The sequence below is a fragment of the Pipistrellus hanaki genome (genome assembly GCF_964339955.1).
Source record: "Pipistrellus hanaki genome assembly, chromosome: 2".
In the NCBI taxonomy this organism is placed as follows: domain Eukaryota; kingdom Metazoa; phylum Chordata; class Mammalia; order Chiroptera; family Vespertilionidae; genus Pipistrellus; species Pipistrellus hanaki.
Window position 1 is genome coordinate 190,421,202 of NC_140504.1, and position 24,252 is coordinate 190,445,453.

The following is a 24,252-nucleotide window of genomic DNA, read 5'->3' on the forward strand; positions in this document are numbered from 1 at the left end:
AGCCGCACTCAAGGAGCCAAAGAGCCGCCTGTGGCTCGCGAGCCACGGTTTGCTGACCACGGTGCCAGGCTCCTTCTCAATTCCGCCACTAACCTACCTGCTGTGTGCCCTTGGACAAGACACGCTGCCTCTCTGGGCCTCAGTTTTCCCATCTGCAAAATGGAGGGTTGCCCCACCTGATCGCTGAGTGTGTCTGAGTGTCCCTTCCAGCTCTGACACCCAACCGTCCTATCCTACTGATGCTCACTACCTGCACGCTCTTACGGAAAAGCACTGAGGATGGGACGGTTTGGTGGGTGCCGGTAGAAAAGTGAGGAGGAGGAAGGAGCTAAGCTTTTGTCACTTTCTTAAGCACCAACTAAAACTTTTAGATGGCAGAAGGTGGGACAGACAAAGGCATCTTACAGGGAGAGCAGTTGCTTGATGTCTGGGAGCAGGCTGGGCACAGTGCCATGGTGCCAGGCCGCTGGACACTGATGTACTCATCCCTGTGTTTAACTGTTTATTCGCCCGTTCCCCTCTGCTTGTTCATTCATTCTTTCCCTGGGGGGTTCGCTTAGCGATTGACAGCATGAATTCTGGGGCTGAGATGCTCGGGTTCCAATCCTGGACAGTGACTAGTTATGTGATGATTAGTTAGTGATCAACAGTGATTAGTTATGTGATCTCAGCAGAACTTGACTTCTCTGATCCTCTGATTCCTCATCTGTAAACTGGAGACCACGGAAGTGCCTGCCTTTGGGCTCGGTGTTGTGTTAAATGTGCTAATTTACGTGAAGGTTTTCAACCAGAGCCTGGAAGGTGTGACATACCCATTAGTGGCTGTTTGTTTATTCTCTCACCGTTGACTAAGAGACAACGAGGTAAATGGTCTGGGCTGCACATCTGAAGGTCAGCGCCAACCTTGAGGAGGTCACAGCAGGATAACCAGGCAATAGCAGTCACGTGGCCAGTGTTGTGCAGGCGAGCACGGGGCGCCATGGGAACGAGGAGGAGGGGCACCCAGGTTGGATGGGATGGGATGGGATGGGCCCCAGAGGGTGTGTGTGCCCAGGAAGGCTTCCTGGCAGAGGTGTCGCTCGATGTGGATCTGCGGGCACAGGCACATATTAGCCAGGAGGGGAAGGGGACGGAGTGTCTGGAACCTCTGGCAGCGGGGACAGCTTGTGTGAAGGCTTGGAGGGGGAATATGGGTGTTCAGGGAACAGAGTTTGGTGTGCCTTGCTGGGGGCAGGGGCAGGGGTAAGTGAAGTTGAGGGGGAAGCTAAGCAACAATCCCTTTTACAAAGAATATAAGTGAATATTTAAAAAGGAGTCTGAAATACAGACAGTGGTTATCATTGGGTGGTGGGGGCTGGTGAGAAGTTACAATTAATTGCTTTTACTTTGATTGATTAAGTAATATGTTTTGGGCCCTGGCTGGGTAGCTCAGTTGGTTAGAGGGTTGCTGAGATGCGCCAAGGTTGTGGGTGTGATCCCGAGCAGGGCACAGGTAGAAGCAAGCAATGAATGCAAATAAGTGGAACTACAACTGATGTTTCCCCTCCTTCCCTTTTCTCTTCCTCCCTTTCTCTAGTCAATAAATAAAAACTTAAAACAAGAAATATATTTTGGGTTTTGCTTACTTGTATTAGATATTTTCTGATGAGAAATATGTCTATTATTGTGTGATTTAAAAAATATATATATTTTATTGCTTTTTTACAGAGAGGAAGAGAGAGGGAGAGAGAGTTAGAAACATCGATCAGCTGCCTCCTGCACGCCCCCCACTGGGGATGTGCCTGCAACCAAGGTTCATGCCCTTGACTGGAATCAAACCTGGGACCTTTCAGTCCACAGGCCGACGCTCTATCCACTGAGCCAAACCGGTTAGGGCATGTGTGATTTTTAAAACATGAAAAACAAGAAGGCTGAGACCCCATTAGCGAGCAGGGCATAGTACAGAGGGAGGCAGAATAAGGCAGAAGGCCTGGGGCGACTTAGAGGCACTTAGAGAACAGGTGAGAAGTGAGAAGAGGGCTTGGGTTGGCAGTGACCGGGGGAGGGGAAGTAAGATGGGTTCCAGAGACTGATGGGAGAGAAAGACTCAGCAGGACTCGGTGACTGATGAGGGGGAGGCAGGGGTGAGATTCTGAGTGGTGCTGCTCACCAAGATGGACCCGCTCAGGACAAATAGCAGTTCTGAGAAGGAGGGTGACAGATGCGTGCTCGGGACCCAGGGGGGTGGGGGTACGCTGCCGGCTTGATGGCTTGGTTTTGGGCACATGGGCCTGTGGGACACCCAGCGGGAGGGGAGGAACTTGGAACTTGCTGTATATAGGCCTGTTTCTTGACTTCAGCCACTATTGCCAGCACCCTCCCTTTGAAAACTCACCGAGCCTTTAACATCGTGCTGTGCTGTCCTGGGAGTCCCTTTTGACCTACGTCCCAGTTTGAAAAGAGTTAGGTTTTAAGACATATCTGTCTAGGTTTTTGGACACTTTGCTGTCACTTGCAAGCTGCTAAAGATGACTCTTATGCATTATATAGAACGTTTCTCTTCTCTATGTTTTAGCTAAAAAAACAAAAACAAAAACAAACCTGTGCATCCCTTATCATTTTTTCTCTCTCCAGAATCAGTGTAGTGATTTCAATCTATTTAAATGGATCGAGGCATGTTTATGGCCCAGCATTTGGTGTGCCCTGGAAAATAGTACTGTGTTGCTAGGTGGAGTATTCTATAAATGTCAGCTAGGTCAACTTAGTTGACTGTGTTGTTCAAGTTCTCTGTATCCTGATGGCTTTCTGTCTACACATTCTATCACTTACAGGAGTGATGACACTTACAACTCTACCGTGGAGTTGCCTGTCTCCCTCCAGGTGTGTCCGTTTTGCTTCGTGTATTTTGAAGCTTTGTTGTCAGGGCATACATAGTTAGAAGTGTTTCATCCTCTCCATGAATAGATCCCTTTCTCATTAATAAATATCCTTCTTGATCTCTCACAATATCCCTTGTTCTGAAGTCTACTTGGTCTGCTGTTCATTAGCCACTCTGGCTTATGATTAGTATTTTTCTACTCTATATTTCCCCATCTTTTTACTTTTTTCTGCTTCTTTATATTTAAAGTGGGTTTCTTGTAGGCCAGTGTGAAATTGGGTCTTGCTTTTTCAAATCAGATCTGACATTCTCTGCATTTAAATTGGTGTTTTGAGGAAGATTAGCGTTGAGTGTAATTATTGATATGGTTGGGTTTAAATCTACTATTCTGATACTTTCTATTTGTCCCATCTCTTTTTTGACCCTTAATTTCTCTTTGTCTGGCTCCTTTTGGATTATTCTTTATGATTTCATTTTATTTTCACTCTTTTATTTTTTTAGTGGTTAGTTCAGGGTTAATTATATGCATCTTAAACTTATCACATAGTATTTACATAATATTACATCACTTTTCATATTTACTAGGGTTCAATCAAAGCAGATAAACTACTTGGAGTGATATATGAAGTAGATTTATTATAAGAAATGAACCTTATATAACTCCAAGGCTCTTTTCTGGCAGGGAAAGGAAGGATCCTGGGAAGAAGAGATGGATTTAAAGTGAGGGGAGGGCCGAAACCGGTTTGGCTCAGTGGTAGAGCATTGGTCTGCGGACTGAAGGGTCCCAGGTTCGATTTCGGTCAAGGGCATGTACCCGAGTTGCGGGCACATCCCCAGTAGGGGGTGTGCAAGAGGCAGCTGGTCAATGTTTCTCTCTCACTGACGTTTCTAACTCTCTATATCTCTCCCTTCCTCTCTGTAAAAAATCAATAAAATATATTTAAAAATAAATAAATAAATAAATAATTAAAGTGAGGGGAGGGCAGGAACAAACCAGCACCCCAAGGTCACCTCTCACTTCTTAAGACAGTAACTTCAATGTGAATGACAGACAGGAAAAACTGGGGCTTTTCATCATGAACCTAAACACACACCTGGGCCAGCTGCTGCCTCAGGGTGACAAGATGAACCAGCAGGTATGCTACAGAGTGTGGGCTGCACCTGGTGTCACTTTCTGAGCGATCAAAAAGCAAGAAACAACAGACAAAAAACAAAAAAGCAAGTAGCTACTGTGTCCAGATGTTGCACAAAATGTCTGTAACCCATGTTAACTTTGAACTATATAGAGATAGGAATTCTGGGAAATCTATTTCCAGCTTAGCTTAGTTGACACACTACAAGTCACCATAACAGATAATATAAGAAATTTATAATAACATTTCCAACCCCCATTCTGTCCTTTATGTGCTATTGTAGTCTTATATTTTGAATTTTCATACATTGTAAGCTCCAGCAGACACTTATTTTCGCTTAACTTTTAAAAAAGTTGACAAATGAGGGAAAAATGCTTTTATATTTACTCACATGTTGATTCTCTTATGTAGATTCAAGTTTCCACTCACTATAATTTTTCTTTCACCTGAAAAACTTCCTTTATTGTTTCTTGAAATGCAGGTCTCATGGTGACAAATTCTCTCTTTTTTTTGTTCTAATGAGAAAGTTTTTATTTCTCCTTCATTGTTTCAAGGGTATTGTTGCTGGAAAAGTAGAATTTTAGGTTGATGGTTTTTTCTTTCAGTGCTTTAGAGAGGGCCCATTGCTTCCTGGCACCCATGATTTATGATGGGGAGGTTTTTCATTCTCAGTGTTGCTCCTCTGTATGTAACATGTCTTTTTTCTCTGTTTGCTTTTAAGATTTTCTTACCATCTTTGGCCCTCAGCAATTTGATTATGATGTGTCTTGGTGTAGGGTTTTTATGTTTATACTGCTTGGGTTTATTGAGATTCTGTGGGTTTATTAAATCAAATTTAGAAAATTTGCAGCCATTATTTCTTCAAGAATATTTCCTGTTATTTTTTTTTCTTTCTCTCCCCTGTCCTCCAATTATACATATGTTAGACCATTTAGGGTCATATCACACTAAGCTCTGTTCTTTTTCCCCCAGTCTAGTTTCTTCCTGTGCTTCATCTTTGATAGCTATATTGCTGCACCTTCAGGGTCAGTTACTTTTCTTCTACAGTGTCTAATCTGCTGTTAACCTCAACCAATAACTTTATTTTCATTTTAGATATTGTATCTTTCATCTCTAAAAGTTCCACTTGATTTTTTAAGTGTCTTCCATTTTTTTTCTTCTCATTATGCTCATATACTTCAACATAGAACATTTTTGTATGCTAGTTTCACCCTCTCTGTCATTTCTGGGTACATTTTCTTGATTGATTTTTTCTTTTGACTATGAGTCAACTTTTCCTCCCTCTTGGCACAGGTAGTATTTTCTGACTCAAAGCTGGACGTTATTATGGATGTTATGTAGTTGAGTGTTTTGATTTTGTCGTCTTCCTATAAAGAAGTTGGGCTTTGTTGGAACAGGCCGGTTGCTTGCAGATCAGCTTCATGCCTTTGAAGCCTGTTTTAAAGCTTTGCTATGGCTGGCCTGGACTAGCCCTCACTCTGGGACTAGCTCAGCTTACAGTGAAGGCATGACTTCTACAAAGTCTCCCTTGAAGGTTCTAGGTTTTCAATGGCCTCACCACTCTGGCTGGTCATAATTCAACTGTTTCCTATCTTGTGTGAGCTTTGGGGACTGTTCAGCTTGCCACTTGTCAGTTGCTCTCTGCCCAGTCTCATGGGATTTCAGCAACACCTTCGGAAGGTCACATACAAATTTCTGGATCTCTTTTTCTGCACAGCTTCCTTCTTTCTGGAACTTTGAACTTTGAACTCCAACCTCCAAAATTTTAATTCAGCAAAATTAATGTATATTTGAGATTCCTCTCCCCGAACCATGATCTGGAATTGATTTCAGGCAGAAAAACAAGGTAATCCAGGGCTCCCCTCATTTGTTTCTCTTCTCTCAGGGATCATAGACTGTCACGCCTGTTTGTCATTGTTTGAAAACCATTGTTTTTTTATATGTTGTTCAGTTTTTTAGGTTTTTAGGGTGAGAAGGTAAGCCTAGTTTTTGTTACTCAAACACAGTCAGGAGCAGAAGTCAGGAATTATGTACAGAAGAGCTCTCTAGCCTGACTGGTGTGGCTCAGTGGTTGAGCATTGACCTATGAACCAAGAGGTCATGGTTCGGTTCCAGGTCAGGGTCCATGCTTGATCCTCAGTGGGGATGTGCAGGAGGCAGCCAACCAATGATTCTCTCTCATCATTGATGTTTCTATCTCTTTCCCTTTCTCGTCCTCTCTGAAATCAATAAAAATATATTTTAAAGAAAAAGAAGAAGAGCTCCCTAATGGTTTCAATGCTACCCCTCTTTCATGAGCCCTTTCATTCCTGTCTCTCCTGAATTTGCTGCCACCACACTTGGCCTTGAGTGAATGAATGAATGAAGAGGTTGAGAAGGAATGGTCAATGAGGTAGGAAGAAGAGAATAAATTATTATAGAAACCAAGAGAAACTTTTCAAGAAGATGGGATAGTCCAGTGTCAATTGGGTGGACAATAGGGGCCTCGAAGGTGGGCCCAGTGTCCTTCTTAGTAGCTTCTCTGAGCCCTGCATGCGATAGGCCCTTGGGAGGCTGTTTTTCCTTTTGTGGCCATGAACTGAAGTGACCCTGATGAGGCAACGGGCACCCCAGACTGAATGAAGCCCAGGAGGACCGGCTCTCTCCCTCGTGTGCTCACCAGTGGGCACACTCCCAGGTAAAAGTCATGAGGGTGCACTCTTCTCCCTTATTCGGCAGGGGACCGAGGGATTGGCTAAAAGAACCCAAGCCTGCCTAGACTTGCCAACGACATCATCCTACATGAGTGTTCACAAAGCCTCAGATGTTGACACAATGTAAGGGCTTGACCACGGGTGCCCTGGCAGCGTCAGACGATCCCTCAGAGGGGGGCCAGACCAATCCGGAGAGACAGGCCCCTGGGCCAAGTGTGCGGGAGCTCAGGCAGCCACAGTGGGCTCTTGCTCATGTTCCCCGGGAAGTGGAACGAGGATACAGAGTGGCAAGGTCTAAGTCTTAGCCCTCGCTCTGTGACCTTGAGCAGCTGTCTCAGTTTCCCTACCTGCACAATGAAGCCTTAGGCAGGGTGGTCTCTAAGCCCTATCCCCTCTGTGAAGAGCTGGGTCCTGCCATGGATGGGTGGATGGTCCTACAAGCCTGTCATTCCCTGAGCTGGTGATTCTAGCCTTAGGATCCGGAGTTCTGGGATGCCGGCTTTCTGTGGCTCTGTGATTAGAACAATCGTCGCTCTCGACCAATCGTGACGCGCTATGAACCCAACCCTCCGTGGTTACGATGGTCACAGTTAGTGGCAATTCCGTGGTGCTCTGTTGGGTGGCTCTGTGAATCTGGAGCACCCACGATAGATCCTCAGCGGCGGCAATGGCCTTGGTGTGCCCGGGACCCAGCTCTCTGTTTGCTCAAGGAGAACTCAAACCTGCTCCCCATTCATTGTTCCCAGGGTCATTAATTGGAGTGATTCACTTACAGGAGCCAGAGAGAAACAGAGGGGCAGGGGCTGCCAGCCCGGCTGCCCCGGCCTGAAAGGGCTGGATTGTCTGCCTGCCTGAGAGAGCCATTGTGCTTGGCTGTCTGGTGAGGGCCTGGCAGGCCGGGCAGCACTGCTCCGTGCCCATGCACAGAGAGGTGCTGCCCTCCCAGCCCATTATCTGGCTCCCCAGTGAGGATCCCGTGCCCACCAGGAGGGGTGAGCAGGAGGGCAGGTAGGGGCCCATTGATGATTCTGCACCCCTTCCCTCCCCTCCCCCCCAGGTTCCCAGGGCTGCCTCTGGCTGGGCTTCTGCCTGTTTGCCAACCCTGGGTGACACCCCTAATTCTGGTCTCTGGCCTGACCCCACCTGAGGGCCCTCCATGCAGCTCTCTGGAGTCTCCTGGCCTGGCCTGGCTGTCTGGCTGAGACTGGGCACAGCCCTTGGAATGTCCTAGCCTCCGTTCCATTTCCCTCTAAATGGATGCTGCTCGCTGGCCTGTCGATTTGGACAAACCTCTGGCAATCCTGAAATTCTGTCTTGGACCTTATACGCAGGGACAGCTGGAGGAGAAGGGGTGAGGGAGCTGCCGTGACCCCCACGCTGTCACTTGTTCCTGGGTGACAACAGGACGTGCCCTCTCTGCATGGCAGGCTCTTCATGCACCGTGGGAGAGGAGCACGGTGGCTGTGGGGGGGAATCATGAGAACATGTGTACAACCTGCTCTGTGGACAAGGCCAGTCCTCCTGGAACACACATGAGCCCATCTCCTATATCTAATATGGCATGTTCTCTGCCACAGGAGAATGTTGGGTGGGCGCCTGGGTCTGACTCTCTCAGGGAATCGCAGACCCTCTCCTCTGAGAAGAGGGACTAGAGTCAGGAGAAATTCATTCATCCATTCATTATACAATACATTCAGTAGTCCATTCATTCACTGATTCACTCATTCATTCATTGACTCATTCATTCATTTATCAAGCTCAGCCTTTTTACTGGTCATTGTTTTAGATGCTGCTTTGTGTCTTGGAAATTCAGCCTAGAAAAAATGACTTCATTACACTCTGGACTTGGAATGGGGAGGGGTGGGGAGGTGTGAGTGGCCACACCAGCCCAGCCCTCTTAGGGAAAACAGTTCCAGGCAGGGGTTAAGAGCCAACATGCTGGCGTCAGATGGGCGTGGGTCTTTGTCTTTGCTTGCCTTGCTGTGTGACTTTGGGTAGGTTATTTAGCCTCTCTGACTCTCTGTTGACTCATCTTTAACATGGAGAAAGTGCTGGTGGTTCCCCCGCCAGGCTCTGAGGCCTGACTATCATCAGGGGTAGCCCCGTGTGACCAAGTTTGGGCTCCATCCTCCGCAGCTCTAGCGTGGAGGTGAAGGTCATAGGAGTCAGGGGACCGTCTTGAACCTCAGCCCTGCCACTTCTTGGCTGAAAGGCCTAGTGAAGCTCCTTGGCTTTTCCGGCCTCAGTTTCTTCTTCTGTCAAATGGGGTTCCTAGGTGCATTGTGGGGATTAACTGGTAGAAATGTAGATTATGTCCGATGGTGGCCGACAGAATTACTCAGTATTCCTCATGACACCTGAGGGCTCAGGCTGCTTGGACTTCATCCATGAGCTTCTCAGAGAAGCACACGCCTGTGGGTGTGCCAGGGGCCTTGAGAAAGACTCTGGCCACCCGGCCAATGGGATGGATCCCGGAGCCCAGGGTTTCTTCTCTCTATGGAATGAGGCCGAGGGCCCCACACCCCTTGCCCAGTTGGCCCCGCCGGAATTTCTGGATTCCTAACTCACCGGTGAGGAGGCGCCCCTTCTCAAACCTTGACTTCCCCAGAGAGGGTTTGGCCTCTGTTTTGGTGCCGTGTTGTGGGGTTTCCATGGGGCCGCCTGAGTCTGGCAATTGCATTGATCTCAGCTGATACCCTCTGGTACCAAAGCTGCCTCGCCTCCCGTCTTCCGGGGCAAGGCGGCCGGAGAGGAGGGTGCAGCCAGCTCCCAGGTGAAAAACCGGTAACGGGTCAGCATCCTGTCCGGGGCCCTCCCCTCCTGGGAGCTGAGCCTTCTTGGCTCTGAGGCCAGCTTTCTGTTCCAGTCTGTTCCAGTCTGTTCTAGTTCTGATGAGTGACCGAGGGGTCTGAGAGGGAAAGTGAGCCTGGTATTCAGGCTCCAAAAGCTGCATTTAGTCACAGAACCATTCGTTCCAGATGTCACTGAGGTTCTCCTATGACATGCCAGGCACCGCATGGGTGCTTGGGAAAACAGTGCCCGGCTTGTCCTCAAGCGGGGAGGACCTGGTCAAATTATAACCCAACTGCAACAGCAGTGTTGCGAAAATGCTGTGTGTGTTTGTGGGGTAGACCCCTTTAAGAATATGGCAGGAGCCGAAACCGGTTTGGCTCAGTGGATAGAGCGCCAGTCTGTGGACTGAAAGGTCCCAGGTTCGATTCTGGTCAAGGGCATGTACCTTGGTTGCGGGCACATCCCCAATAGGGGGTGTGCAGGAGGCAGCTGGTCGATGGTTCTCTCTCATCGATGTTTTTATCTCTCTATCCATCTCCCTTCCTCTGTGTAAAAAAACCAATAAAATATATATATTTTTAAAAAAGAATATGGTGGGAACTCCCTAGGAAATGTAGCAAAACATGAAATTTGGCCTACCCTTTTAGGATGTTTGTGGAGTCCCCTGCCGTCCGTTCAAGAACCCCAGATCAGATCAACCGAAGGACTTGTATATATGCATATAAGTACAACCAATGGACACAAAACTCTGGGGAGGGAGGGTATGTATGGGATGTGGGGGGAAATGTTAAAATATGTACACAGATAATAATTTAATAAAAAAAACGTAAAAAAAAAAATAATAAAAATAAATGTGAAAAAACAACAACAACAACAACAACAACAAAAACAGATCAAGAGCTCCTGAATCGCAGTGGGGAAATGGCTGAGAGAGCCGAGCCAGGAGGCTGTAGAAACACAGAGGGAAGGAATGTCTCCAAGTCTAGACATTCAGGGAAGGCTTCCTGGAGGAAGTCCCATCACTCACTCAAGAAGCATTCATTGAGCTCTTAGGAAATGCTTCCTACTGGTGACATGCCACTCAGCGAGAAAGGCCAGGCTTCTCCTCCCCTGGAGCTTAGAGTCTAGTGGGGGGAGACAAAGATGCACAGGACATCTGGAGGTGATGGAGAACCTGCTTGGCGGCAAGTGCCGGGCAGAGGGAACAGGAAATAGCCAGGCCCTGAGGGGGGGGGGTGCAAACTGATGCTTGAGGACCCCCCTGGGAGCCTGGTGTGGCTGGAGCTTCTCACGGGGTGTGAGATGGCGTTAGAGAGCCGGGCAAGAGCCACATCACATAGACCTTGGGGTCCAGGTAGAAATGAGCATTTTACCCTGAGGGGAAAGGGAAGCATTTTTCTCCTTAAGGTGAGAATTTTAAATTTGCATACATAGACACAGCATGCACATGTCTGTTAGGACTGTTTTTGTTTTTGTTTTTTCATTTGACCAGACGTGATAGATGTTGAATTCACTTAGTTAATTTATTATTTATTTATTTATATTTTTAAAAAATATACTTTATTGTTTTTTTACAGAGAGGCAAGGAGAAGGATAGAGAGTTAGAAACATTGATGAGAGAGAAACATCGACCAGCTGCCTCCTGCACACCCCCTACTGGGGATGTGTCCGGAACCAAGCTACATGCCCTTGACCGGAATCAAACCTGGGACCTTTCAGTCCCGCAGGCCGAAGCTCTATCCACTGAGCCAAACCGGTTTCGGCAGTTAATTTATGTTTAATTGCTATGTAGAATTACAGGAATGTAGACGTCCTATTTTATCTATCCGCTCTCCTATGGACAGACCTTTAGGTTGTATCCTGTTGTTGTTTTCACTGTTAAAACTGATTCTGAAGTGGGGGCTGATGGGTTGATGGCTGTGCTCATTTTCGACATAAGAAGTTGCCAGGTTTGCCCTAACCAGTTTGGCCAACTTCAATGAATAGAGTGTTGGCCTGTGGACTAAAAGGTCCCAGGTTCGATTCCAGTCAAGGGCATGTACCTTGGTTATGGGCGCATCCCCAGTAGGAGGTGTGCAGGAGGCAGCTGATCAATGTTTCTAACTCTCTATTCTTTTCCCTTCCTCTCTGCAAAGAAATCAATAAAATATATTAAAAAAAAAAAAAAAGAAAAAAGAAAAGAAAAGAAAGAAAAAAAAGTAGCCAGGCAGCTCTCCAAAGCTGGCCTCCGGATTTATATTACCGCGAGTTGCGTCTGAACATTCCCGTTTCTCTGTGTCCTTGCCAACAGTTGATACTGTCAGCCTTTAAAAAAGTTGACAGTGTGTTGGGTGTAGAATGGTAACTCATTTTAATGTGCATTTCCATGATCACTAGGGAGGCTAGACATGTAATTTTGTATTTATTGGCTCTTGGAGTTTCTTCTTCTGTGAACTGTCTGTTCACGTTCCTTGTCCATTTTTCTAGAAGGCTGTCTTTGTCTAATCGATTAGTGGGAGTTGTTTCTATTTTTCAGTTACTAACCCATTGTCTTTTATACGTGTTGCAGATATCTCTCCCACGCTGCTTACCGGAGGGTTTTAAGGAGAGGAATGACATGATCTGATTTACATTTTGGAAAGATCACTCTCGCTATGGCGGGAAGAATCATGGTGGTGATGGGCTTGCACGGAAGCCAGGAAGCCAGGGAGAAGGTCATTCTAGGAGACCAGGGGTGGGTGATGCTGGCCTGGACTAGGATGACAAGAGAAGAGAAAGTGGACAGTTGCCGAGTACATTTTGGAGGTAGAGCTGGCTGAACAAGCTGATAGGTTGGTTGTGGGGTGAGAAGAACAGATAGGAATCAGGATGACTCCCAGGGTTTTAGCCTGAACAACTGGGTGGACGGTGGCGCCACTCACTGAGATGGAGAATGGCAGGTGGAGAAGCAGGTTTAGGCAAAGGGGGGGGGGTGGTGGTGGTGGTGGAATAAATATTTCTGTTTTCAACGTATTAAACTGGAAACAGCTTGCAGATTTCCAAGTGGTTAGATTAAGCAGGCAGTTGGAAGTAGGTGTCTGGAGTTCAGCAGAAACAGCCCTGTCTAGGGATAGATATCTGGGACTTATCGACCATGGATGGAATTTAAAGCAGGAGACAGATAAGATGGATAAGACAAGAGGAGCACATGCCAACACTTAGAGGCTGAGCTGAGGTGGAGCATCAACAAAGACTTGCCCTAGAATGTAACCTCCGTGGGTAGGGCTTGGTTCTGTTGAATGAACAAATGAGCCCCAGCCTTCTCCAGGGAGCTAAGACACCGGTGGACTCCACAACATACTCAGCACCAGCATCACCCCATATGATGCTGTTGGCAGGATGTCGCTCCTGGAAGATGGAGATGGACTTTCCATTGGTGACAAGCTTTCCGTTCTCAGACTTGCCTGTGCCTTTGAACTTGCCATGAGTAGAATCATACTGGGACATCAAAGGGGTTAGCAAGCAGTGGGCTCTTGGTAAATATTTGTTGCAGGAACACATAAAAAAAATGAATGAATGAACAAAGAGGTTGAGAAGGAATGGTCAATGAGGTAGGAAGAAGAGAATAAGTTATTATGGAAACCAAGAGAAACCTTTCAAGAAGGTGGGAATAGTCAATTGTGTAGAACATCGTCAAGGAGTTACGTAGGAGGCTCTCTGCTTCTCCTGCTCATCAGACAGACAGCCTCTCCTCCTGCCCAGTGCCAGCCACAACCCTGAGACACAACGATGAAGGTTGGAGTGAGCGGATTCAGCTGCATTGGGCCCCTGGTCACCAGGGCTGCTTTTAACTCTGGCAAAGTGGATATTGTCACCATCAATGACACCTTCATTGACCTAAACTACATGGTCTATATGTCCCAGTATGATTCTACTTATAGCAAGTTCAAAGGCACAGGCAAGTCTGAGAACGGAAAGCTTGTCACCAATGGAAAGGCTATCTCTATCTTCCAGGAGCAAGATCCCGCCAACATCATATGGGGTGATGCTGGTGCTGAGTATGTTGAGGAGTCCACCGGTGCCTTAGCTCCCTGGAGAAGGCTAGGGCTCACTTGAAGGGCGGAGCCAAGAGGGTCACCATCTCTGCCCCTTGTGCAGATGCCCCCATGTTCGTGATGGGTGTGAACATGACGAGTATGACAACTCCCTCAGGACTGTCAGCAATGCCTCCTGCACTACCAACTGCTTGCCGCCCCCCCCCTCCCCCAAGCCAAGGTCATCCATGACAACTCTGGCATTGTGGAGGGACTCATGACCAGAGTCCATGTCATCACCGCCACCCAGAAGACTGTGGATGGCCCCTCTGGGAAGCTGTAGTGTGATGGCCAAGGGACTGCCCAGAACATCATCCCTGTTTCTACTGCTGCCAAGACTGTGGGCAAGGTCTTCCCTGAGCTGAATGGGAAGCTCACTGGCATGACCTTCCATGTCCCCACCCCCAATGTGTCAGTTGTGAATCTGACCTGCCACCTGGAGAAAGCTGCCAAATATGATGACATTAAGAATGCAGTGAAGTAGGCATCAGAGGCCCTCTCAAGGGCATCCTGGGCTACACGGAGGACCAGGTTGTCTCCTGCGACTTTAACAGTGACAGCCACTCCTCCACCTTTGATGCTGGGGCTGGCATTGCCCTCAATGACCACTCGTGAATTTGACAAAGCAACAGGGTGGTGGACCTTATGGTTCACATGGCCTCTAAGGAGTAAGAGCCCCCTGGACCTCCAGCCCAGCAAGAGGAAGAGAGGCCCTCAGCTGCCCAGATCAATTCCCCGACACTGGAAATCTCTTGACCACAGTATCCATCCCAGACCACCTGAAGAAGGGGAGGGGCTTAGGGAGCCCTACCTTGTCATGCATCATCAATAAAGTTCTCTGTGCCCCCCAACCCCCACCGCCCAAAAAGAAGTTACGTAGGAGCTGGACAGAGAAGTAAGCCTTGAATTAGCAACATAGAGGTTATTGGTGACCTTGAAAAGAGTAGTTGAGGCTTGGAAGATGAGGAGTTTGCCAGGTCCTGTAAAGTAGAGGGGGAGAGGGGAGGAGGGGGAAGAAGGAGGGGATTTTCCAAGCTATTGGAATGGTGTGTGGAAATGCAGGAAGGCAAGTTGTTCTGGCTGATGGGAGGGCTAGAGAATGGCCATGTGAGAATAAGCTGGGAGAACAGTAGGCATCATGCCCTAGCCGGCTTGGCTCAATGGATAGAGCATCTGGCTGCGGACCAAAGGGTCCTGGGTTTGATTCCGGTCAAGGGCATGAACCTTGGTTGCAGGCTCTCCCCTGGCCCGGGCCCTGATCAGAGCTCGTGCAGGAGGCAACCAGTCAATGTGTTTCTCTCACATTGATATGTCTCTTTGTCCTGTCCTCTCTCTTCCACTCTCCCTAAAAATCAGTGGGGGGAAATATCCTCGGGTAAGGATTAACAAACAAACAAAAATAAAAACAGAATGGGTTTCAAGGCAGAGAGGAGAGGGAGGGAAGGCCAGTTCCACAGAGATGAGGGGTTGAGGGCAGCCCAGCGGTGTTTGAACATGATCACTTGAGCTGGGGTTAAGGAGCTAACCATGTGCTCATGTATAGTCAAGATTCAGGGGGCGGAATTCCAATTTGAAACTAAAAGGATATGTATTTTTTCCTAATGTAAAAACGCAGGGGTAGTTCCTGGCTTCGGGTACAAGGCTTGAATTCTCTTCACTCTAGATTCTTTTTTTCTCTGTGTTGGCTTCCTTGTCAGGAAGGCTGTTCTCTCACAGCCTTCTGGCTGCCAGCAGGACTGGGCTTCCATCCTAATCCCTTAGCAACTCCTGGGGAAAGTCCACTCATTTCCAATCTTTCAGTCAAATGGGGCCTCATTGGCTCTGCCTGGTGGTCATGTGTCATGCCTGAACCAACCACTGTAGTCAAAGGGAGGGTACTCTCCTCTGATTGGCTAGGCCTTGGTCATATATCCAACCCTATAGCTGAGGGCAAAGATTAGTCTCTGTGAAGTAATTTTCCTTGGGAAAATCAAGGTGCCAACACAAAAATGGAATGAGGAAGGGTGTAATGCCAGATAAGGAAACCCAGAGAATTAAAGAATTACCCAGCATCAGAAGGGGGTGTAGTTTTGTAGAATGTCAGAATATTAGAAAAAAAGGAAGAGATTCCATAATCCAGTGCCATACAAGAGAAGTAGAATGTAAGCCACAAATGTAACTTCACATTTTCCAGGACCCACATTAAAAATGAAAAATAAAAGAGATAGAAACAGGTGAAAATATTTTAATAATATATTTTATTTAACCCCATAAATCTAAAACATTACCATCTTAATATATAATAAAAATAACAAGTATTAATGAGATATTTTACACTCCTTTTTCATATTAAGTCTTTGAAATCTGTATTTTACACTGAGAGAACTTCTTAGTCCAAACTCTAAATTTTTCTTAGAAGTACTTGATCATGTTTATATATTATCAAATTTACAAGGGAAGAAAATGGTTTCTCATACCCAAGTTGTTCCAAATGTACTTACAAATTCTCCAATGACTAACTTGAATATCAGTTTTTAAAATTAATTTAAAAAGAAATAAAATTTCAAATTCAGTTCCCCTAGCCACATTTCAAGTCAGTGGCTACCATATTGGATTGCACAGCCCTAATCCAGGGTGTTCGCCTGGCCAAGGGGGATGTGGGGTGCAGGGAGGGGAGCGGCCCACCCACGGTCTCCCCATTGTCAGGGCCCCTCCACTCCACCTCCTGCATGCCCTGTTTTGATCGGATCAGTGAGCACCTTCCTGAAAGGGTTTCCGTGGTGAGAGTCCCAGCCTGCAGAAGGCATGGCCTAATGTAGGAAGGGTCCAAATCTCGGCGAGACTCAAATTCTTGCTCAGTCTGTACACTTCCTGAGTTGCTTTATTTTATGTTAACCTATCTGTGACATCTCCGTTCCTAGATAATAAGTGTGGGTGGGATGTGTGCATACATGACTTTAGCAAGGATTTATTGAGCACCTACTATGTTCTAATCCCTGCACCCAGCCTTAGGGACATGGAGAGGAGGCTGGCCCAGGGAGAGCAGGTGGTAAAGACTCATTTAGGATGCACACAGGGTGGCATGGGCAGCGCTCTGGGGAGCGGTCGGATCGCGTGCCTGGGGTATGGAAATGACCAGCAAACAGCCGCTGGGCTGGCTGAGTCCTTGGGAAAATCTGCGGGGAGCCCACGCCTGGCCCGGCAGGGGTTGGGCCTTGGCCTGCAGGTGTGGGGGTGTTTGGGTAACAGCCCAAAGGCTAGGAGGGGTTGTTTTGGTTGTTGATTTTGGAGCTGAGAGGGGCTATTGTGAAGTGAAGTCTCAGCTTGTTGGGGTGTGGGACTGGCTCAGGGGTGGGGTGGGTATTGACTGGGGTGTCTTTGCCATCAGCTGATATCGCTTCATTGAAGAGAACATCTCTTCCTTGAGAACCCCCAGCATCCTCTCTCTCTCTCTCTCTCTCTCTCTCTCTCTCTCTCTCTCTCTCTCTCTCTCTCACACACACACACACACACACACACACACACACACCCTGGCTACAAAATTTAATTTGCAGAGCCCAGTGAACAATGAGAATGCAGGGTCCCTTGTTCAAAAATTAAAGATTTCAAAACAGTGACATTAAAGCAGAGTTTTTACCAAGCTCAGGGCCCTTCGGGGCCCAGGAGGGAGCTGACCCTCCCACCCCAACACTCCAGTCCCTGCTGTTGGCACTGCACCTGCGCCTTCCCTTCCTCCACGTGTGTGAACGAGGCAACAAGTGTGGCAGCGAATGCCAAGCGCCTTAGCGATGTGTTATCTCCCGTAATCTGTGTACACCAGATGTGAACGGCGATTGCCATGCCCACTCTACGTGCGAGGAAGTGGAGATGCAGAGGAGGACCTGGAACCAGCCCCAAACGTAGCTGAGCCCCAAGGTCGGGCTTGTTCCCCACACCCTGCTTTTCCTCCCAGAAGGGGTAAACCTTCTCTTGTGTCCTTTCTGATACTTTTCTAAGGTTCTTTTCCTCTGAAAATGTAGATGGTGAATCTGGTAGGAAAATGGAACCACCAAGCTCCTCTAGCCCCGTGGTACCACTCTCCCCTCCATGAGTCCCCACCGTGGGGCCCTGTGGGGTCCCCTCCTCACCCAAATCACCAGGGAGTCTCAGGCGCAGCCCCATCTCCCTTTCACTCCTTCTCAGGGTGTCCCTCACCCGAGCAGCACAGGCTGGGCTGAGATTTGGGGTCACTGGGAGAATTGCATCACAAAACAGCCAACAATCAGCAGGTGACAATAGATGTCCATCTTCTCAGCATCTCCTGGTACCCCTGCCTCCCAGGGCTCCTACCTGACCAAGGCTTCCCAGAGCAAGCTGTCTCTCCACCATCTTTCCTGGGATGTCCCACCCATCCATCATCCATCCATCCATCCATCCATCCATCCATCCATCATCCATCCATCATCCACCCATCCCTCCCTCCCTCACTGAGCATCTGCTGTGCATGGTGCACTGTTTGGTGCTGGAGATAAAGGGCAGAAAAGACGGACAAGCCTCTGCCCTCGTGGGTTCCATCTGGTGGGAAGATGGACCTGAAATACCTGAAGCTGCCACACAGATTAGCTCCTCGGTTTCGGTTGTGACAGGTGCTGGGAAGGCAGCAGGCGGAGAACCAGAGGAGGTGGGGAAAAGAGGACCCATTTCCGACTGCACGGCACTGAGACCGAGACCTGAGAGATGAGCAGGGAATGGCCTGGGCAGAAGGAAGCCCTCAACAGAGGGCACGACCTGGGCAGGGGTCCTGAGGCAGAAGGCTGGGGTCCACGTGGGGTGGAAGGGAGCCTCGGCTGCAGAGAGCAAGGGGAAGTGGAGATGAGGGCAGAGAGCAGATGGGTCAGCTGGCACAGGGCTCTGTGGCCAGGGAAAGGGACTGGGGCCATTCCCAGTCCAGCAGGCAGCTGCCGGAGGCGGGTGAACATGGGGGCCATGTGATCGGTGTTACCTTTCAAGAATGATTGCTCTGGCTGTTGGGTGAACCCACTGGAAGGTTGAAAGGACGAGAGCGGAAGTGGGGCACAATGGCGGACAACCTCGGGGCACCTGTGGCGGGTGAGGACGGATGCATCTGGAATGGGGGTGAGGAAGACAGACGAGGCGGCCCAATTTGACATTATCTTGGAGGTGGAGCCAATAGTGTGTGACTAGTGTTTGGTGATGGAAGGTGATTCTCACATTTCTGGGACCACCCCTCTCACCTGCAGCCCCCCCCTCCCGCCCCCCCCAGCTGTTAGATGTGACAGTAGCACGTGACACCAGCCACCCAGGGCACTGGGTGCAGAACTCCGCTCCTGGGAGTTCGAGGTGGGGTAGAAAGGCTGCCAGACCCGCTGGAGGATGCTCAGGTGGTGGGAGCTTAAACGGGAAGACATAGGATAACCCCATTTCCCCTGATTACTGAAGTCATGCACAAACCCCATTTCCCCTGATTACTGAAGTCATGCACAAACCCCATTTCCCCTGATTACTGAAGTCATGCACAAACCCCATTTCCCCTGATTACTGAAGTCATGCACAAACCCCATTTCCCCTGATTACTGAAGTCATGCACAAACCCCATTTCCCCTGATTACTGAAGTCATGCACAAACCCCATTTCCCCTGATTACTGAAGTCATGCACAAACCCCATTTCCCCTGATTACTGAAGTCATGCACAAACCCCATTTCCCCTGATTACTGAAGTCATGCACAAACCCCATTTCCCCTGATTACTGAAGTCATGCACAAACCCCATTTCCCCTGATTACTGAAGTCATGCACAAACCCCATTTCCCCTGATTACTGAAGTCATGCACAAACCCCATTTCCCCTGATTACTGAAGTCATGCACAAACCCCATTTCCCCTGATTACTGAAGTCATGCACAAACCCCATTTCCCCTGATTACTGAAGTCATGCACAAACCCCATTTCCCCTGATTACTGAAGTCATGCACAAACCCCATTTCCCCTGATTACTGAAGTCATGCACAAACCCCATTTCCCCTGATTACTGAAGTCATGCACAAACCCCATTTCCCCTGATTACTGAAGTCATGCACAAACCCCATTTCCCCTGATTACTGAAGTCATGCACAAACCCCATTTCCCCTGATTACTGAAGTCATGCACAAACCCCATTTCCCCTGATTACTGAAGTCATGCACAAACCCCATTTCCCCTGATTACTGAAGTCATGCACAAACCCCATTTCCCCTGATTACTGAAGTCATGCACAAACCCCATTTCCCCTGATTACTGAAGTCATGCACAAACCCCATTTCCCCTGATTACTGAAGTCATGCACAAACCCCATTTCCCCTGATTACTGAAGTCATGCACAAACCCCATTTCCCCTGATTACTGAAGTCATGCACAAACCCCATTTCCCCTGATTACTGAAGTCATGCACAAACCCCATTTCCCCTGATTACTGAAGTCATGCACAAACCCCATTTCCCCTGATTACTGAAGTCATGCACAAACCCCATTTCCCCTGATTACTGAAGTCATGCACAAACAATGAAAAAGACAGATGAGGTTCTGTGCTGGTGAAGATTTGGAGAAACAGGCACCTTAAGTAATCTCAGTGGGAAAACCAAGAGGCAGATATCACTGAGAGAGTATTTTGAGTTTATCTCTTTAAAAAAAAAATATGTTTTTATTGATTTCAGAGGGAGGGAGAGAGAGATAGAAACATCAGAGAGAATCATTGATCAGCTGCCTCCTGCACGCCCCTTACTAGGTATTGAGCCTGCAACCTGGGCCTGTGCCCTGACTGGGAATCAAACCGTGACCTCAACCACTGATGCTCAACCACTGAGCCACACTGGCCCAGCATGGGGTTACCTCTTTAAATTGAAAGCGTGTGTGCCTATGGCCTTGATGGAGACTCTCCCCTGGAGGAATGCGTGTGTACCTGCATGCACACAAGCGCGGACTAGCGCTTTCACTGCGTCCATGTTTGTATCGGTCAGAACCCGTGGGCAACCCAGATATCCATCAGCTGCGGGTAGGTGGACAGATGTGGTCCATCCATCCTATAGATTCCACGCAGCAGTTAAAATGACTGAGTAGATCTCTTTATACCAACATGAAGAGATCTCCTGTCTATGGGTATGTGAAGAAGCAAGTTACATATCTGTACAGTACCTATGTTATGATACCAATTATGTAAAAAAAAAAAACCCACAAAACTAAAGAACTCTACATAGGTCTAAATACACTCATATCCATGCAAAACACATAGGGAGAGGACTAAAAAAAATGACATTAAACTCTAATAGCGGCCACACTGGGAGGGGAGGGCCCCAGGGAGGCCCGGTTAAAGGTGCTGTTGGCCTTATGTGTTTTGCCTGAATATTTCAGCAGGAGTCTGTTGTCATGCATTCCTGGTGTAATTAAAAAGTTAAAACTAAAGTAATTATATATCCATTGTAAACCCTCTGAACATGCAGCTGTCACAACGGAGGCATATTACACCCCAAAGATAAGATCTTGCTGCATGTTTCCAACATTTTTTCTATAGTTTTCTATTCTTTTTAAAAATATATATATATTATTGATTTTTTTTTTTACAGAGAGAAAGGGAGAGGGATAGAGACCCAGAAACATCGATGGGAGAGAAACATCCATCAGCTGCCTCCTGGGGATGTGCCCGCAATCAAGGTACATGCCCTTGACCGGAATCGAACCTGGGATCCTTCAGTCTGCAGGCCGAGGCTCTGTCCACTGAGCCAAACCAAATAGGGCTATTTTTCTATTCTTAAAAAATATGACTAAATTAAGCATACTATTGTATGACGTGCTTTTTTACACTTTATTGTATTTTTCCATGTCATTCAATAGTCTCTCAAGCCAAGTTCGATGTTTAATGGATGCATTGTACTATGCTGAGTGGATTTACCGATATACATGTAAATCCCTGCAGTTAACACAGAGCCCATTTGTCATTTTTCTTTATTGCATACAACCTTGTAAGTGCCTCTTTATGCAGTTGTCCGGTTGTTTATTTAGAATAACGTATTAGGAAACTATGTGGGCTGAGGCTGTTTTAAAGCTTTTGATACATGCTGTGCAGTTGCTTTCCATAAAGGGGACATTCAGGGAGGACTGAGCGGGCCAGTATGTTCCCGACAGGCCGCCTTCGCCTCAGGCTTCTCAAAAGGAGCTTGTTGTCCACAGCGAGACAGGTTCCCAAGAGAACCAGTGGCATCTCCCTCATGAGAGACCTGCAGAGAGGGTCTGTCTGGGTGGGGTCAGAGGCTGAGCTGCCAGGGAACTTCTGAAGTCCTTTCCAAAACCAATGACAAGGAGACAAACCATAGCCCGGCTGGTGTGGCTCAGTGGTTGAGCATCGACCTATGAATCAGGAGGTCACGGTTTGATTCCTGGTCAGGGCACATGCCCAGGTGGCAGGCTCGATCCTCAGTGGGGGGCATGCAGGAGGCAGCCTGCTGATTAATAATTCTCTCTCATCATTGATATTTCTATCTCTCTCTCCCTCTGAAACCAATAAGAAGTTATATGAAAAAAAAATAGAAGACAAAGAAGGAGGAGGAGGAGGAGAAGAAGAAGAGGAAAAAGAAGAAGAAGAAGAAGAAGAAGAAGAAGAAGAAGAAGAAGAAGAAGAAGAAGAAGAAGAAGAAGAAGAAGAAGAAGAAGAAGAAGAAGAAAAAGAAGAAGACAAACCATAGAACCAACATCAAGGTTAACTTTGACTTCCACTTGTGAAGGCCAAGGCCATGGTGGATCTTCAAGGACTCTGCCCTCAGAGAGGTCAGGCCAGGAGTCAAGTTCTCTTGAGACCCCAAAGACAGAGTCCTGGGATGAATTTGCTCCACCTCTGAGTGTAGCCACCTCCAAAGGCCTTGTGCACCTGCCCAAACAGGATGCAGGCATTTGTAAGAAGCCGGGAGAAAGTCGTGAGGTCTGTGTTGAGTCAAAAGGTGACCAGCAACCTCTCTGGAGTAGCCTGGGGGCTGGGAAAGCCTCACTAGCATGGCTCCAGGGCAGGCTCGGGACAGCTCCTCCAGCAAATCCTCCACTCTCTATCCTTTACACGAGCTCCCCATCAACCTTTCTTCAGTTCGGTGCATGACACATATTGGCAAAAATCGCCATCCACATGCCCCAAACATGCATGAAAAACAGCCATCAGCCATCACCCCTGCGACTGCCAACTGCTTCTCCTCTGGGCCCCTGTTTGGCTCTCTGTAAGCACTACGTGTGTTCATCAACACAATGGAGTCAGACTGCCAGGGCGGACCCTCTTGCTGCCTCGTGCAATCGCTCTGAGCTGCAAAGATCTCTCACATCGATTCTTCTTCCCTCTGCCCGCCACCACCACCTCCTGCCAAACCCTCACCATCGCAGTAAGAACAAACACTTATATGGACCTTGTCATGGGCTAGGCATTGTCTCAAGCTCTTACACGTTTGTGATTTTATTTCTCTTAATACTCATTAGACCCCCCGAGAGGGAGCAGCTCCAGTTTCTCTCCCCTTTGAGCCCGCACCTTCTGCAGGGTTGCCAGAGCATGGGTGGTAGTTGCATTTTGTTTTTGAAACGAAGAACATTTCATCCCCATAAGACACGTCTAGATGGGAGATATTAATAATAACAACCATAGATTCAGATACCCACCTTCAACCCAGAAGCGCTGACACCACACATTCCTGAAGCGTGCCCTGTGTCCCTCCTCCCGTGTGCTCTCTCCCTCCCATCTGGGGACACTAGCCACCCTGCACTTGATATTTGTCACTCCTCTGCCCTTTTTCTGTGTAGTAGTTTTCTCACGGCTGGGTGCAGTCCTGAACAATACGGTTTTGCATGCCTTTGAACTTGGGAGGAATAGAATTGGACAGCCTGCATTTTCCTATGGTGCGTGTGCCTTGGTCTGTGGGCCCCACCCCTGGTGTTGAGTTCCGCTGTAACGCATTCATTTTCGCGGCCACAACACGCTCTGTTTTCTGGATAAGCCCCAGGTCATCAGTCCAGTCTCGGATTGATGGACATAGGATGGTCGCCATCAATATTCATTGCCTCTCCCCGCGCTCACACGGAAGGGTTTCTAGGTGAGGCACGCAGGGATAGGAACACTGGGTAGCACCTGAACTTGGCCAGACAGTGCCAAGAGCACATCCAAATTGGTTGTATGGATGTACACTCCCACAGGCAGCGCACAGAGCTCGCATTGTTCCACGGCCCTGACAACACTTGGTGCTGTCAGGCGGGAACCGTGGTGCCAAGCCGGTGGGCGTCAGTTGGCAGAGGATGGAGGTGTTAGGCTTGCGTTGCCCTGATTCCTAATGAGGTTGGGCACCTTTTCATGCTTGTTACGATCCTGAGTTCCTTGTCTGTGCGATGCTCGGCTATGTTGTGTAGTCCTTGTTCTATTGTGTTCCTTATTGATCTTTTAGGAGCCCTTTATAAATTTCCCTCCTACTCCTTTGTAAGTTGTTTGCATCTCAAGTGTTGTTTTCTAACCCATGGCTTGTCTTGTCACGTTATAAGTGGTGTGTCTTGTGAACAGAAGTTCTTATTCTTCACACAGTATCAATGTTTGAGGTTTTCATGTATGGCGTGTGCTTTTGTGCCTTTTTAAAGAAACCCCTCCCTCGTCTGAGGTCACAGAAATAGCCTCCTGTTTTCTTCTGAAAGTTTTGCCTTGCACGTTTAGGTCTTTAGTCCACCTAGAATTAATTTGGTAGAAAGAAGGATTACATTTC

At 47.9% G+C, this 24,252-nt stretch overlaps 1 pseudogene across 1 annotated transcript; it reads left to right on the forward strand.

Annotated features, from left to right (window-relative positions):
• Positions 1-13,208: 13,208 nt before the first annotated feature.
• LOC311616289 (glyceraldehyde-3-phosphate dehydrogenase-like) lies at positions 13,209-14,200 on the forward strand (annotated as a pseudogene). Its single transcript has one exon. The product of its transcript is annotated as a glyceraldehyde-3-phosphate dehydrogenase-like (transcript).
• The last annotated feature ends 10,052 nt before the right edge of the window (positions 14,201-24,252 follow it).